At 36.3% G+C, this 16,811-nt stretch overlaps 2 protein-coding genes across 3 annotated transcripts in view; one reads left to right on the forward strand and one right to left on the reverse strand.

The window, feature by feature from the left end:
• Nucleotides 1-16,811, reverse strand: part of LOC126965681 (autophagy-related protein 16-1) — a 222,834-nt gene that overhangs the window by 141,063 nt on the left and 64,960 nt on the right. The window lies entirely within an intron of this gene.
• LOC126965668 (uncharacterized) overlaps nucleotides 1-16,811 on the forward strand; it is a 48,998-nt gene that overhangs the window by 6,644 nt on the left and 25,543 nt on the right. The window contains exon 2 of the mRNA XM_050809382.1: nucleotides 15,883-15,930. The gene's annotated coding sequence lies outside the window, so the exon portion shown is untranslated. The remainder of the gene's footprint in view (nucleotides 1-15,882; nucleotides 15,931-16,811) is intronic.

Here is a 16,811-nt window from a genome sequence, read left to right on the forward strand (position 1 = left end):
CGACTTAAATATTGGTGTAATTTTGATATATTTGAAAAGGTTTGGAAATACGCCCTTTTTAATTAATACATAAATTAAAAACTTTTTCATGATATGGTGATATGACATCATATGGGGCATTTGCAGCTTCATAAAGTCAATATTCTTCTGAAAGTTTTGATAATTTCTGCAAGGCTTGTAAAACTGAAATTGAAATTTTGTTATTCTCCAATCTCTTCCCTCGAAATCTTCTTTGTCATTTCCCAAAAGAAGTGACTCAGCAACACTAGTGGAGGAGACAAGAGTGTTTGTGATAGAAACCGGAAGGTCAGGAAAGAAATTCTCATTCATATAGGTATCGTTCATTCGGATGACAGGCTTTTTTTCTTAAAATACAATCGATGACGCTATTAAAAGGTACACCCTTAAAATAATGAAAAAACGAAAATAGTTTATTAGATTCTTACGCACAGTACCAAAGCCCATACAAAAAACTACAATAGTGATACGTGAGACAATTTCCAACGTGACATTAAAGTTAATACGAAACTCACCGACGCAGAGATCATATTATAAAAAAGCAAGAAAAGTAGGTCCCAATCTCGCAACGCTAATAAATAACCGTTAATTGTTCCACATTCTTCAAGCACCATCCGGCGAAAATTTACGTCTACACAGACTTGACACTAAAAGGAGATGAACGCTAGTATTTTGCGAAAAAAATAAGGAAATATGGAGGCGTGGGTGCCGATGATTCAACGTGACACGGTTACAATGGCCATAACTAACGTTTCTATTTAAATAACACAGTGTGTTTAGATTCTGCTTACCATAAAAAGAAAGAGGTGTTTAGTTTAAAGATCCGGGTTATTCAGCTTCCTACATTTTTAAATATACAACAATATTTATTCGTTTCCCAAGGATACCTCTATTTGAACCTTAGACACATGTGTTCCAGGGGTTCTTAAACAAAAAGCATCGAACGGGGCGCTGTTAATAAGCCAAGCACATTTATCTCTTGGTACAAATTTAATTTCATGTTGAATCTAATCGTTTTTCCTTGGGTTTATTGCCTCCGTCCGGATAGTGTATTACAGCCGAACTCGATAATCATAATTTATATCAGAGTATTTGAACGACACTATCTATCTATCTACTATCTATCGCAGCTTAGCAGATTGAATTAGCGTGGAGAGCATCTCACTGCCAGGGACATAGTTAAGGCTGTAGAGGAGTAGAGTAAGCTAGCTAGATTCTTCACAAATTAATAACCAGCGATATACTCGAATCGACTAATAAAATCGCTAATGGAACGGTACTGGTAGCGTGTGTCGCATAACGGCCTGTTGCTAGCGCGCTCCCACGGCGGCGGGCGCATTATGCAACAACCTGTGGCGGCAGTCGCCGATCACAATGGCAGCCATTGATCGCGCTCCAGATCAAGTTCAGGTGTATCATCTATGATTCACTTGAGATATATGAGCGTGGAGCGACAGGCGCACAAGTGCATTTTATGTTGTTCACATTTAACTTGATATAAAACATATAATCAATTAGGCCAAGAACACTTAAAAATAAGCATTCGAAATAAGGTACATCAAAACTATTTTAAATATTATTTACACGTTTGATAATCGTGGAAAAATTTATAACAACGTAGTGTTGGTAGGCCCCCACAATATGGACCGACGATCAGGTTAAGATCGCCGGAATACGTTGGATGAGGGCAACGTAGGACCGATCGTCGTGGAAGTCTTTGGGGGAGGCCTTTGTCCAGCAGTGGACGTCTCCGGCTGATGATGTAGAAGAAGATATACACCGTAGACGATACTTTAATTTTTAAATAGATTTTGTCATAAATTATCTATAGTTTGTTACATTTTTAAATTTCTGAAAATTAAAAGTTCTTGGTTCGAAAATAAAATTGTCTAGGCAATTTCATAGCTTCATGCGCATAGCTTTCTAGAGATACTGTTTCTGCAATCAGTGGATAGACATCATCAGCATATCTATGACGTAGCCAGATAGATGTCTGATGTATTATATGAACAAATAGGCTGGAGTTGTCTCCTATCGAGTCTTAGTTACAAAATTTAAAACAAATAAATTGTAAAGCCTAGACTGATTGCCGTGAACATCGGCGATTTTCATGTTGAGATGTCCACCAGATGTAGTGCACGTGTATCATTTTATGATCATTTATGAATACGGTCATTGAGTGCCATAACAATATAACAAATGTATCGACCCGGTCGACTTGCTTCACTGCTCAAAATAAAGCAAAATATAAACGAGAATCCAACGTGAGTTGCGAGCTAATTTTGAATTCAAAGGGATTATTTACGGTCGAGAAATAAATTATAAATTCCTTTAGTTGGTACCTATATATAACTTAGACATTTAATATTAAGAGATCATTGAGCTCGCCATATTAATGCAACTGCAGAAGTAAGTTGATACGAGGCATTATCAAGAATGCCCGACCCCTGCTCGAGTCAAGTATGTCTCCGTGGAACTCTGCGGACTATGTCCCACAGCTGTTAGTATGTGACCCACATATGAGCGACGTTTGTCTGCTATTCGGGCGGAGCGACCGCGGGCGTGCTGTGAATGCGGAATGTCATTTACTCCAAAGCGCCGCTATTTTACACCGCAGCGCAGCGCAATGGTTAACTTCATCGTACAATTGTACGACTTGCTATTTACTCTAGCATTCTCAGATAACTGTTGCTGCAAATGATCTGCGAGTGTGTAGACAATGGCTCCGTCTCAATAGAGTTACCTGCGGTTGTTGTAGTGCTAGTAGTTGGTTTATCTTTCATATTATACTCAATGCGTACTTTCATAGTGTTCAATTTCAATACAAAGCTCGTTAAAACAACTGCTAAACAAATTAGCAGGAAATAAATTATCCGATAATAACATAACTTAAAATGATCTTTTGTTTTATTTGACTAATTTATTGAACACTCTTAAAGACAACTCGCCATCAATTTTCAACATTGCAATTAATTTCATTGTCAATGAATTTTTGAAGTAAAACTTGTTTAGGCGTCACTTGAAGGTAACACAGATTGTGAGGTATTTTTAATGAAAACATTAACAATATTGCATGTTTACAAAGTGTCATTTAATTCAAAATTATTTAGAAATTGGAAAAAATAGGACGAGATTCATAATTTTGATAAAAAAAAGAGTGCGCGAGTAATCTTTACGGCCGATTGAAGTAAAACTTAATATTGTAACTGAAAACATTACTGAGCAATTGAACAATGTTTTAAAAACATTTTAAAATAAATAATTTGGAATTAAATGATAGTTCGTAAACGTGCAATATTGTTAATGTTTTCACTAAAAATACCACTCAATAGTCAAAGAATGCACCCGCAAGTTCTATCCTCTAATGGCTTCCTGAAAAGCCGCAGTCACATCATTAAGTCGGAGTCGGGAGCCACAAGTACGAGTTTCTCTTAATGAAGTTTGTGTTCACTGTCGAAAACAGTTAAAGATAACATGGCGGTGCGGTCGTGACGATGGGTCGCATCTCGCACTGGCTCACGTACCGGTAACGAGTGCCGACAAGATCCAATGCTAATTGAGTTCAGCCTCCGCAAACATTGCTGTTTCACTGAAATTCGTCAACGAACGTAACAGCATCACGATAAACTCGCGCCATTTAACTGATAATATCCGGACGACTGAGCCTTGCTCGGATTTTTAAGAATGTACAAAACTTGAACAAAAAATAACTATTACGACATCTGGATTCGAAGCGGAGCCCTCTGCTTTCCGGATCACCCAATGTCCCATGAGCTATTTTAGTCTCGTATATAGTGGCGAAATTTACATTAATACACGGATAAATTGAAACCTAGCTAGATCGATTTATCGCCCCCGAAATCCTCTGTATACTAAATTTATATATATATAATAAGAATTGCTCGTTTAAAGATATTAATATGTGACCGCAGTCAGCTATTCTTAGAGCCTCACCAATAATTCTAAGCTAATAGTCAAGTTTTAGACTACATTACCGCGTTTTGTTCTAAGCCCTAAAGGTGTTTAGTATTTCGCACGAGAAAGTGAATTACAACACTAGAATTACAGTGCAGATTTGCTCTTGTAAGCGTAAACTAAATTATGCCTATTCTTCGAATACAATCAGTATCACAACCACGGTTTGCTTTAAGTATTGCACTTTACGTTGAAGGCATTAAGCAAAAAATGTATTATGCATATTCTATATACTGTAATATTAATGTTGTACAAGCTGACAACTGCAATGCTGACTTCAATCAAGATGTTTTTATCTATTTCTATTTGATTTCTATGATTACTATAACATGTATTGTTTTCGAAAGCAAACTTTCAGATCCTTTACAAATTCAGTATAGATTTAAGTGGTTATTGTATAGCACTTTGTACGTGTAGATTTCGTTTCGTTTGATTTGGCTAAAATTATTTCGAAAGAGATCGAATAAACATATATTTTTGGACCATCCAATATAGCATCTGCCCGTGACTACTACCGCGTGGAATTTGGATTCCATCGCACTCCTCGAGAGCTCTTCTGCGGAATTACATATAAATGTGTCCTTTTCTGTTCCCTTATGTACTAATATGCATTGTGGTCGGTCGAATAGTTGACGTGTTAAATTTCGCAGACATAATATTAAGATCACAAAGTTTAATTACATTTAGCAGCACAACAGAACTATCGTCTGGAGATATCGTCTATCCTTATCGAAATAGTGGCAATATACAATTAATGAGGAGTCGTTGAGTACAGTCTCAGGCAACAAGAAATGCGAGCTATCGCTAATGAGGAATGTCTAAGAAAATTGTCGCGCAGGGCGCAAGGGCGCGCTCCGTCGAGGGATTTACCGGGGGGCGGGGAAAACGCTTAAGTCTCACAGCTCGACCTAAGATACCATCGCTGCTGCGTGCAGACCGACATAATTGTCATTGACGTGTGCACTGGTCACTCCAAGCACTGTTGTACAAGTACTTGTAAAGTATCATCAAGTTAATGTAAAACACGTGCGCAGATCACGGGCGAGATGTTGTTCAGCCTTAAGAATGCTTGATGGAGATTCACAAGCAGAATTCCGACTTTTATGAATAGAGGCTCTGTTTTGTTAAACGGAGAGGTGTTCAAAACGATGCAATCTACAAGTATATTTCTTGATTTCAAATTATAATCTGGCCCTTATATTAAAGGATCTGCTAAAAGACTTAGTTCTGCGTATATCAATGCTGCAGAACTCAGTCTATTATAACAAATAATATTATATTCTAGCGTCCAAAAGATGAGATAATTAACTGACATAGATAGGACAACTAGTTCGCCAGTATTGTATCCTAAACGATCCAACAATATATTATTACTATGGGTCAATGCAGCCGATATTAATCTTTACCATATTTGTGCTGCGAAAGAGGGATATTCACACTACTTATAACATAGATCCTAGAGAAATTTGGAGAGAAAAAAAGAAATTAACATTTTAACTATAGGCAATAGTTAATATATAATTGATAATCTTATGTATGAAATGTGCTTATGAACTTAGGAAATTTTCAAAAAATTCACATAATCATAATGTTAACACCGAGAACAGACATAAAACTTAATGCCTTTTATTCGGTTAAATCGAGATAATAATTCCTGCTGGGCGATGTATATGCTTTAAAAACATGATCCCAGAAATTGTACACAACAAATGTTACGAAGGAAACAATTGTTAAAAACATGTGGTAAATGTCACTATAGCAGATTTTCTTAATGATACCATAGATTGGGAATGGAGTTCTTCCTAAATCCCGTTTCCGTTCTTCTCAAGTCTAACGCATGCATTTTTGAATGTGCTTTTGAAGTTCAATAAGTGATTTCAAGAAATTCTATTTTGAATAAAAATATTCGAATTTAAAACCTTTTGTTTCTCACAAAAATCATCGTAAGGTATTGAACTGTCTAATAAAGAATGGAACACGTTTGAGCACGGGATAGTTAATTGCGGGACAGTCATTAGAAGTGTCGAGTGCGGGTGCAGCCAAGGAGGTGGAGGTGTGTAGTTGGCAGTACGACGGACGTTATCTAATCGGCAGTCGCGACGCCGGTGGGCGGCCACTCGAGCAGGCAGTGTCGCGGGCCTGATAGCGCGCGGCCCACACGCCAATTATGTGGGAAGACAGTCTCGATTTTTCGCTTGACACAACTTAACAAAGATTGGTACCTACCTACCTATTATGGCTGGTTCACACCTGGTCGAGTGCAGATTTATTGGTCGATTCGAATATTACTAAATCAACACGACACGTTTATCATACTTAGATCATTTATTCGTCTAGACTCTAGATAGACTTTGAAAGCTTGGAAAAAAATTGAGCTAAGAACTAACATAAGTGTCGCACAAGCCGCGAGTGTATGACGTAGCTTGTCAAGCTTAAGTCTTACAGCAAGAGACTCTATCTAGACGTATAAATTATCTAAGCTATCATAGTGTAAAGATATATATTCTGATTTATTACAAAAAGTTCAAGTGCAAGAAAAACAAAGAAATAAGATAAACTTATTACGTCACGACAGTGTAATATTAACTAAGTATTCCAATTGATTAATTTTTAACCCTTTTATTAACTTCATGAAGCATCAACATAATGGAAACAGTAAACGAACGGTGTTATTTGGCATAGTGTCTGTATCTAATAGTGTTCAGCTTGATACATAAATGTTTCCTCAATGTTACAATATCACAAGTTCACGACTCGATCATTCGTTCAATATTTGGTACCGATCATTAGTCACCTAAACTTAACAAAATATTGACCATATATATTATATATTGACTACAAAACCGTATTTCTACAACAAAATGTAAACGGTACGACAAATAATTTTCGCGACTGTCAATTAATCCGCTCTTGTGTTTATCTCTTTCCATTGTTCGCCGATACACATAAAGTGTTGGGGTAACAGTACATTTATTTGTAATACGTTAGGTACATTATTTTGCTACATGATTCGCATTCCCTCTTAAATTGAATTTATCATCTTGAGGTATATTTTATGTTTCTTTTACATATTTCTCGTAAAGATCAGTTCTTGATATAACATTGCGTTCAAACTTTGATTTTGTATTTTACCTAGGTACCGTAGCCCTTGCTACATTATACAGCACATTGAACTTACCAAAAATAGTTCTCATAACTGAATTTAAATTTTATATAAATTTAACAAAACCTAGGCACCCGTAAAAGATAGGAAAACACCATTTAATTTGGCCCTTGCTACAAAATAGATCACATGGAGGTTATCAAAAACTGTCCTAATAATTTAATATAAATTTTATATAAATTAAACGAAACCTAAGCAACCGTAAAATATAGGCAAACACCATATAATTGGCCCTTGCTACATAATAGATCACATGGAAGTTGGCAAAAACTGTTCTAACAATTTAATATATTTTTTTTTTAAATTTTTTATATAAATTTAACAAAACCTATGCACCCGTTAAATATAGGAAAACACAATATAATCGTCCATCCCTTATTTTCCAAAGACCATTCTACCACATGTTAAGAAATCATTTGAGGAAGCTTAGTGCCGAATTGTAAGTTTGAAGCCCCAATAGTTAAGGACCCACCAATGAACCAATTAGTCATTCAGGAAAAGTGATTGAATATGTAAAGGTATGTAAAGATTGTAGGTATTTTGAAAAAAAAAAACAATATCTTCCGCGCAAAATTCACCTACATTTATTTGAAACTTTACATTTAAAAAATAACGAAGACTCATTCACAACACATTCTGAAAAGCTGGTTAAAAAATATTATGTAATATTCCAAGAAACAAATGGCTTCCTCGACATAATAATATGTAATGGAAGAAATATTCGTATTCCCGTCTGACATAATAGTGAAGCGGTGAAAAGACATGCTTATAATAAATATATCGTTCAGCTAAGGAATAGCCGACATGACAGGTTTGAGCAGAGCTCGATAGTTGTAATAGCAATTATGCAACACATCCATTGATCAGGAGGATCAGAGGGAAAACTGGACATTACAAACATTAGATACAGTTAATAATAAAGTTAATGATAAAGCAACTTAAGAAGAACCGTAATAAGGAGCTCGTAGGGGTCAACTGACATGGCCTATCACTAACAACTACAGTAGACAATTATACATCATTAGCCAATACTTTGCTACCACAATAATTAATGTAAAAGTAAATTTATACGTATGCAGCAAGTAAGTAATTGATTCAATGTCCATATAAATATTCGAATGTTGATGTATGTGCTATTGTAATTTTCTTGACATCATTGGCAATTAAAGTAAACAGAGCTGGGTTTTATGAGCCATAACGTAAGTAAGGCAACAATATGTAGGAAGTAGACACATGAAACGACAAACAATGTGTAAAAAGAGCATCGGGCCGCCAGAGGTGAGCGCACAATAATAACATCTCCGCTTGTTCTATGTTATTACAGTAATGTCAGGTTCCCCTTTATTCCCGGACGTTCAACGCCGTCTATGCGGGAGATGCTAAAAAATAGAAAACTGCAAAATGTCTACCTTGGAACAACTCTATTAGATTTTCTGCTACGCTTTTTGCGGAGATTGCCGACGCTCAGAGCAATCCCGACGCGTTACTAAAAAATTCTTTACCTTGTTTAGAAATAAAAGTTGTTAGAGAATGATGACGAAGCGTGATTTAAATTGAATATTCGCAAAAAACGGATATTGTTTGCGAAGAACAAATTAATTATTAACAAAAAACATCGTGTCTAATATTTGAGCATTCTCATCTCGAAGCACTTTCTTGTTGCATAATTATATGTTATTGTCGTAATGATTTTAATCGCGATGACAACATTAGTGATTTAGAAAGGAAAAGTGTCACAGTATAGTCTCAAGAGAGAAAGCATTTGACATATCGCAAAAGGGAAGAGCTCATGTTCAAGATACAAAGACACAGCCTGAACTCACTTAGCCTTCTGCAACAACTACAGAAAGAACTAGTAGTGTAGTAGTTACACAACTTTTTCCATTGCTATAAATGAGTACTACAAAGTACGAATACGGCGAAGTATTTCCTGATTGAGTTTTATAAATGCGGTGCACTTTTTGATATAAAGAAATGCATCTGCCGAGGCTCTCGCGCCGCTGTCCGGTTTCCGCTATTATTCTGTTTCTTTATTTCACACGAATCTCGACCAGCGATCTACCTAACGGAACGCCACGGATAGAGTCATTTGCATGATGCACGTATTAGTTACTATTGACGGCGGATGTTGATATGAAAATCTTTAAGATCGTGCGAGTTTTATAAAGGTTATAAACAGAGCGGATATAGTTGTGAGTTTATCTTGAGCTGTTTTACTTTGAAGAAATTGCTACAGCAGTTATAGTGATATCGAAGCAAATCAATAATCAAACTTTCTTAAACAGTTGAGTAAATAGGTAACTATTTCTCTCCAATCTTTTAGAAATGAATGCTAAAATATGTATAACAAAATGTATACGACTTAAGCTCAAGCCGGTGATGCACTTTTACTTGTAGAGTAGCCTCAAGGTTAGAAAGTGGGTCCAAGAAAGGCGTCTGATACGACAGCAGAAGTTGAATCGCGTGAAGTCGACACTGTTTGCATTATCATGCCACATACGACTTTAAACTACTTACTCAGTTCTCGGCAACCGTTAACCAGCTCACGCACGATGTTTGCGCCAGTGACATATTTAAGTGTAAAGTAACTCACTAGTTAACTATTAAACAATGGCCAAAAATAATAACAATTCCATCTAGAGACACTAAATAAAGTTCTTTTCCCGGATTCCATTAGTATTAATAGCAATTCACAAATCAGCATGATATATTAGATATAGATAGAGAGACAAAACAAAACTATAGTACATTCTGATTTAGAACAGCACAATATAATCTTGTTCAATATATATTATAGCGCTGTACTTTATAATAAAGTTTCAGTGTCTATAAAATTTACAACACAGCATTCGAATTGACTGCATTGATAAATATAGTAATGGTCCATTTGGGAAATTGAATCATCAGTCCGGAACATAAATGTAAACACCAACAGTCTTAATGTCGTCCCTGAATCAAGATAACGAGTTGCGTGTCTTTGTATAATAAGCGCCGGGCCCAGGGCCGTGGGCTAAATGGCTAAATTAAATCTATGACATGCATATACAAACCATGACACTTAATTTCAAACTTAAACATAACAATCACTCAATGCAATCTCTGCGTTGGTGCAGTTAACACATTTCGATCAATTGAGAGTACAATGGTTACAATAAAGTAGATACTACAGAGGAATGAATAAAGTGAATACCATCCCGAATTCGAAAAGGATAAAGTATGGAATGTGATGAAGCAAAGAGCTTTTTGTGCGTATCAAAATTGGGCTAATGTCATCTGGACGTGGTGTGCTCAATAACGTAGAAAGTAAACCGCATCCGGCAGGTAGTCGTATGTGGACTGCGGGGTTGATAAACCTGTCCAACACTCCGTATGTTCAACCGCACCAGTTTTAAACAAACAGGTTCAACTGCAATCTGAGCTTTGATGTATTTTTATCCAAATTTACACCAAGTTTCTCTTCAATTATATTAAACTATTATATGTATGTATTTCACAAGATACAGCAATAGAACCAATTGCCGTCTGCATTCATTCGTGCATTGACATTACAAAACTATTTGTTATGGTTTTACGATAGAGCAAACTAAAAATTTATAGCTGTGCAAGAATGAATTAAAGGGCTTGAAGCTTTTCCGCCATATGTGATTATTTCCCGATGAAAACAAAAGAAGGTAGTGCAAGAAGTTATTGCAGAATGCAAAACTGCAAATAAGGCTTACAGCGCCTTTGAGTTGTGGTGATATGTGTTCGCGTGGCCAGTCTCTTAACCAATACGATCGGACGTCATGCCATCCGTACATTTAACGAGAGCGCGATTCCCTGCGCCGATAGCGACAGTCTAATGAAAATCCTTGAATAATGCATTAATACCAGCGTTAAATCGTGAGCACCAGCAGCCGACGTAAAGAGTAGAAATACGAGATGCAAATTTAAGTCAATATTGAACGCCGATAAGCTTCCGGATTCAATTCGAGAAATCCGAGTAAATGTTGCAGGGAATTTATAAATAATCGATCGCTTGCAAATCACACTCGAATAAATTTTAAACACACGATTATAAAGTTCATGTTTCTTTGTCGTTCACTCAGATTCATGGATGCATTTCTGAGATTAAATGACAAATACAAATGTCTTTAGATGCGTCACACCTTAAAACTAGCGTACACTATAGAATAGTATTTCGTGCCCTCGCTCACGGCGCGACCCAAGCTCACCTTCCCGATTGAAATGTCAGTGCTTGGACTAGTGACGAGACAATCGTAAAATACAATGTTAAGGTCACATCATGACTTCAATAAACCATTCTTAACATGGAAAACGTGATATTGTCGCCGAAGACCTTTTGCGAGATTCCCCGAAAGTATGCCGAGAGCCAACATGGCGCTGTAACATAGCCGTCGACAGTGTGATATATAATATTCCTAAATTGAATGTCCAAAGTTTACCTGTGGCTTGGTCTCGAAACAATCATGTCGTCTTCAGATTCAAAAAATCCTGACAATCTCTCAAGTTACATTTGGAAATTAGATGATTCATTATATTAATAGCTACTTTTTTGACACCATCTCTATCTCTATATATCTATCATTTGGTTTCTGTACATTTATTTTATTGATATTTATAATAACATCAGGTATTCAGCAAAAATGTCCATTTATATAACTGCAAATAAACAATATTAATCCATACATTACATAATTTGTTGAGAGCGCATTATGCAAAATGTGAAGAGCAAAGGGCAAGCCTGAACAACACGATAACAAGTGGCTACAGCCGTACTTATCGTTCCCGCGTTCCACATACAGCATACTATTCGGGTCGTAATGTCGTCGTTCGAATGCCATCTTTTTACGTTGAAAATTCAACTAGACTGTATAATACTTAAGTCCTAATAGAGAACATAAATCAACCTACGTATCTTTTAGAGAAAATAAGCGACAAATAAATAAGTTTATTAAATTAACCGTACAATAAATTAAATGTACACAAATTGTCGATGGACATATAGAGTGTCCAGACAGGTTTTCCAAAAAAAAATACTTTGGTAATTTGTGTGTCACCAGGACACAGGGCTAGGCATCGCGCGTCAATATAATGGGGTTTTACTTTCTTATAGACGTGGCCTTAAGAGAGTAGTTAAGAGAAAGTAGGATTCTTATTATAAAGTAGGTATCGTGCTTTGTGGAACATATTTTAATTCACAGTGTCATATTCTTGACAATATTTGAAGTTTATGTTTAATAAAACTATTTTGCAATTCAGTAATGATGTATTGGAAATTAAGTCGATTGCTTACCAAAAGTGATTTTAAGGTAAGATGGCTGATGGCCAAAATAAAAATAGTAAGTTTCTTTTGTAATATTCGAACTGAGACGGATTTGCACGACAAACAACTAATAGAAAAAGTAATGTGCGTATCCACCAGAAAGCATACATACGCTAAATAGACATTGAGTCATAAATATTAATGGTACGCACAAAGACTTCTGTGTACATCTTTATTCTTCAACAATTAGGCTGGCGCCGAAGGATTCCGAACAAGAGGCGAAGCATTCCTCATTAGAACGCATCAAAGCTTTTCCCAATTGTTCCACTTGGCAACCGTCACGGCCAATATCACCAATAAGGCGATGACACAAACAGTTGCCAATGGGATCTGTACTGACGGAGAATACAAACAATGAAAACATTTACTTTCACATATCCGTGATTTTCTGTACACTGGAGATTTCTGCGTTTGCATTAGTCGGTCAATTAGTTTTTGTGCGTGGTTTTGTGAGTAGAATGCGGTTGGGACAGGAAACTGCGGCGAAGACTCTGCCAAGTGCTAGTGAATGACGATGACGTTTTCTTGTGCATTTATACTAAATGCATGTTACGAGGTTACTGAACAGTAAACTACGAACGATGTTATGACACTGATATACCCAAGTAACATAAATAAGTAATTATTGCAATGTAGTGATACGGGACTCGAACCCACGATATTGGGGTTGAGCAGGTTATCAACTGTAAAGTAGTTCCTGTAGATGAAGCCACAACCTGAGAGTTGAACAAAGCATACAAGATTTAATGATGATACGTCATTTGAACGGTTAGTTCAGTTGGTCGGAAGCCAGAGGTCGTGGGTTGGAGTCACGCATCGTTCATAAAATTTTGTTTTTCAAATTTTATTTGTGTATTAATCCTAGAAGTGAGGTTTATCACTTTAAAAACTTAACAAATTGTATATATAATAACGTAACTAAGATTTTTTCATTCATTTGTAGTATGTCCATACCACATATTGGTACGATGCAATTAGTTTATGTAGCAGAACTAATGACAATTTGTATCGATCACTACATTAAGTACTTGTATCTAAAATTTATAATTTAAAAAGTCCGGAGTCCAACTTTCACCACAAGTATTAATAACAGCCAAGTAGAATACAATAAAATGATTTCGTTATAAATTTTAAACACAATGATGAGCACACAAGGTAGTTTTTAACATGGGGTCACTTTCCTTAATCGACTTTTAATACATAATAAAGTAGAACGCTGTTGACAATGAGAAATGAAATCACGTACGAGCTTGCTCCAAAAATCGTGTTATTCTGTGCCGGCGGACACAGCGGATCGTTGGCCCGTTGCACTGAAATTTAATCGAATTACATTCCGGACCAAATAATCAGTTTTGAATGGCGTTTTTCTGTACGTCCGTTAACCTCTAGCGTTACAATACAGATAATTTAACCAACTAGGAACACATACATAGATATACGTAAAGTAACGCGATCAGAGATGATTTAAATAGAAGTTAACGCGTAGAATTCAAATGTATAATTAAACCAAAGAGAAAAAGTAATAAAAAAGACGAAAAGGTGACCGAGCAATGCTGATGCTATAACTGACATGTACGATGCATTTCGCTTCACTGCGATGGTGCACTGAGACCATGTTGATAAATATGAGCTTACGAATGCACATAAGTTTTGCCGAGTTGTTTAGAGGTAATTCAGATAAAAATAATTAATGCTCAAAGCGGTTCTTATTAAAATCTATAAAGAAAACTTATTCTAAGACGGTTATAATAAAATTTTCAATGCCTATATTTATACAATATTTCTTACTAAGGTTAATATGGAAAACATATATTTGGACATGTCTGTAAAGCCGTATTAGAGCTTTCAAAGGACCAGTTTCATATATACACTGGGCTATAGTTCCAATAACATTTCCCCGAAACGTTTCAAACATTGTTGTTGAATAAGCACATTTTTTTTTATGGAATAGGAGGACAAACGAGCATACGGGTCACCTGATGTTAAGTGATCACCGCCGCCCACATTCTCTTGCAACACCAGAGGAATCACAAGAGCGTTGCCGGCCTTTAAGGAAGGTGTACGCGCTTTTTTTGAAGGTGCCCATGTCGTATCGTCCCGGAAACACCGCACAAGGAAGCTCATTCCACAGCTTTGTAGTACGTGGAAGAAAGCTCCTTGAAAACCGCACTGTGGAGGACCGCCACACATCCAGATGGTGGGGATGATATCCTAACTTTCTTTTTCTTATACAAACGAGCTTCCTCAGAACACCCGGTTAAAATTATCATAAATGAGACGCCAGTAAATAATCTTGACATTACACCTGATGAGGCCGCGATAAAGGCAAGAATCATGTGCACGCGTGTTCGGATCTCGACTGCTGTTAACAAACGCAAATTTAGAACCCCAAGTTAAACTGCTAGAACGTTGCTAGAAATCTGGAGGTGTTCGAGAGGCCTCTACGGGAATAGATTAATGTACCTGAGCTATAGAAACTTCCTAGAGGTGAGAACATCTACTATTGACGTGGGCAAATTATGTTGATAATGAAAGAACGAAAGATAACATTTATATTCATTCGATGTAAATAAGTTTGAAACGAATTTTTGCAGTGGGCGAGATAAAAAGTTTAAATGTCGTTACTGGTAGCTTTGTAATAATATGCAATTTCACGAATATATTATTATGAGTATTGGTCTCACTGACTTATGGACTCTTATCGCAGAACTTGGTAGCGATGGCAACCAAAGAGGAAAAATAATTGTTATTGAAATATATTTCGTTTACCTCATTGATTATTAGACTTGATAATAAGTGCACCCATATTAATTAACATGTAAGTGCGATATAAATAAAAAAGAAATCAATTATGTTTTAAAAAACTGTTTTTAGACATGTCGAGAGTAGGGGCACTACCGATTCTCTCCGAACTCTAGGCATAGGTTTACACACTGTGTTTTCCTGCACCGTTAATATTTAAGTTCCTAGAACATAACACATAGATCCGAAATCCTTTTTCATACCATTCCATGACTAATTGTAATAAAAACATCTAAAATGCTATTCGAAAAAAGCACAAGTTTGTATGCGTGAATGAACGGATTTGGTTGAAATTTTGTAATAGATAATAACCCTTGATCAATAAATAGGTAACTTTTTATTCTAGAAAAACAAAGATTTCCCACAAGATTCCTAAATACTTATTTCCAAGCGAACGAAGTCGCGGGCAATAACTAGTCACAATAATAAAAATGTATTTGCTTTCGTATTAACTGACCGACACATCATAATGCAACCCATACTAATAACAGCCATGACATGTGATTGTATATGCAACACGAGACACAACAGTGACTAGTCGCATGCATCACCATGTGTGAACAGTTTAATTAACAATGTTTGTTTGTTTGTCGATCAGGTCGCACCGGACGCCAGGGCGGGTAGCTGAGTACTGAGTAGCCGTCAGGTCAGTAACCCTCACGCACCTTACTCTAACGATCGGAATTCGTGAATCTTCACATGTAACACATCATTATCTCTTATTAGCCGCCGAGGAAGCACTTAAATCAAATGTGAATACTCTCAATTGGTGTAGCAACTATATATTGTTAATCTCGGAGTTCCGAACTCGAACAACTGCAAAGCATCCGAGACCGATACCGGGCGTGCGGCAAATTGTCTGTAATGTTGAAATAATTTCTTAAAACGGGGTCCATTAAGTCAGCGAAGTGAAAAACGTAAATTATATTACAGTTATGTGTTGGTGACTCAACCGTTCACAAACCACACCTCTTTCGCACTAGAAAACTTGGTAAATATTTGACAATAGTGAGAAAATAACAGCATCTTGAAAAATAATTTACTTAATTGATATAATTTACAATGATATTCGACAATGTTCAATGTTATGCACATAATATTATTCGTTAGGCACACGAAGCCCTTCATTTGCAGGGTATTGAATGAGACTTTAGTATAGTCGACTCGAGTTGAGTAAAGGCGCGCGATTAGTCAGAGCAACATTTCCAAGAGTGATCTGTACATAGTTATAATTATTCGTATACATCGTAAACTTTATCACTTTACGAATCTACGTCGCACAAAAAGTATTTCGTAATATTGATCTCGCCTTCATAAAGTTTTCACTTCTGTCTTATGCGCAAGCCTTTTTTTCTTCAAAAAGAGAATTTAGAATCTAAGAAATTAGTACCAAATCCATATATCCAAGTTAATAATGAAAATAGACATGAAATTTCTATTTTCACTATTCAATAACTTTTGACGCTACTTATAGAAGAAAAACGGAAAGCTTATGGTATTTCCATTGGCAGATAGGCCACGTAACTT

This window comes from Leptidea sinapis, chromosome 8 (assembly GCF_905404315.1).
Source record: "Leptidea sinapis chromosome 8, ilLepSina1.1, whole genome shotgun sequence".
Taxonomy (NCBI): Eukaryota; Metazoa; Arthropoda; class Insecta; order Lepidoptera; family Pieridae; genus Leptidea; species Leptidea sinapis.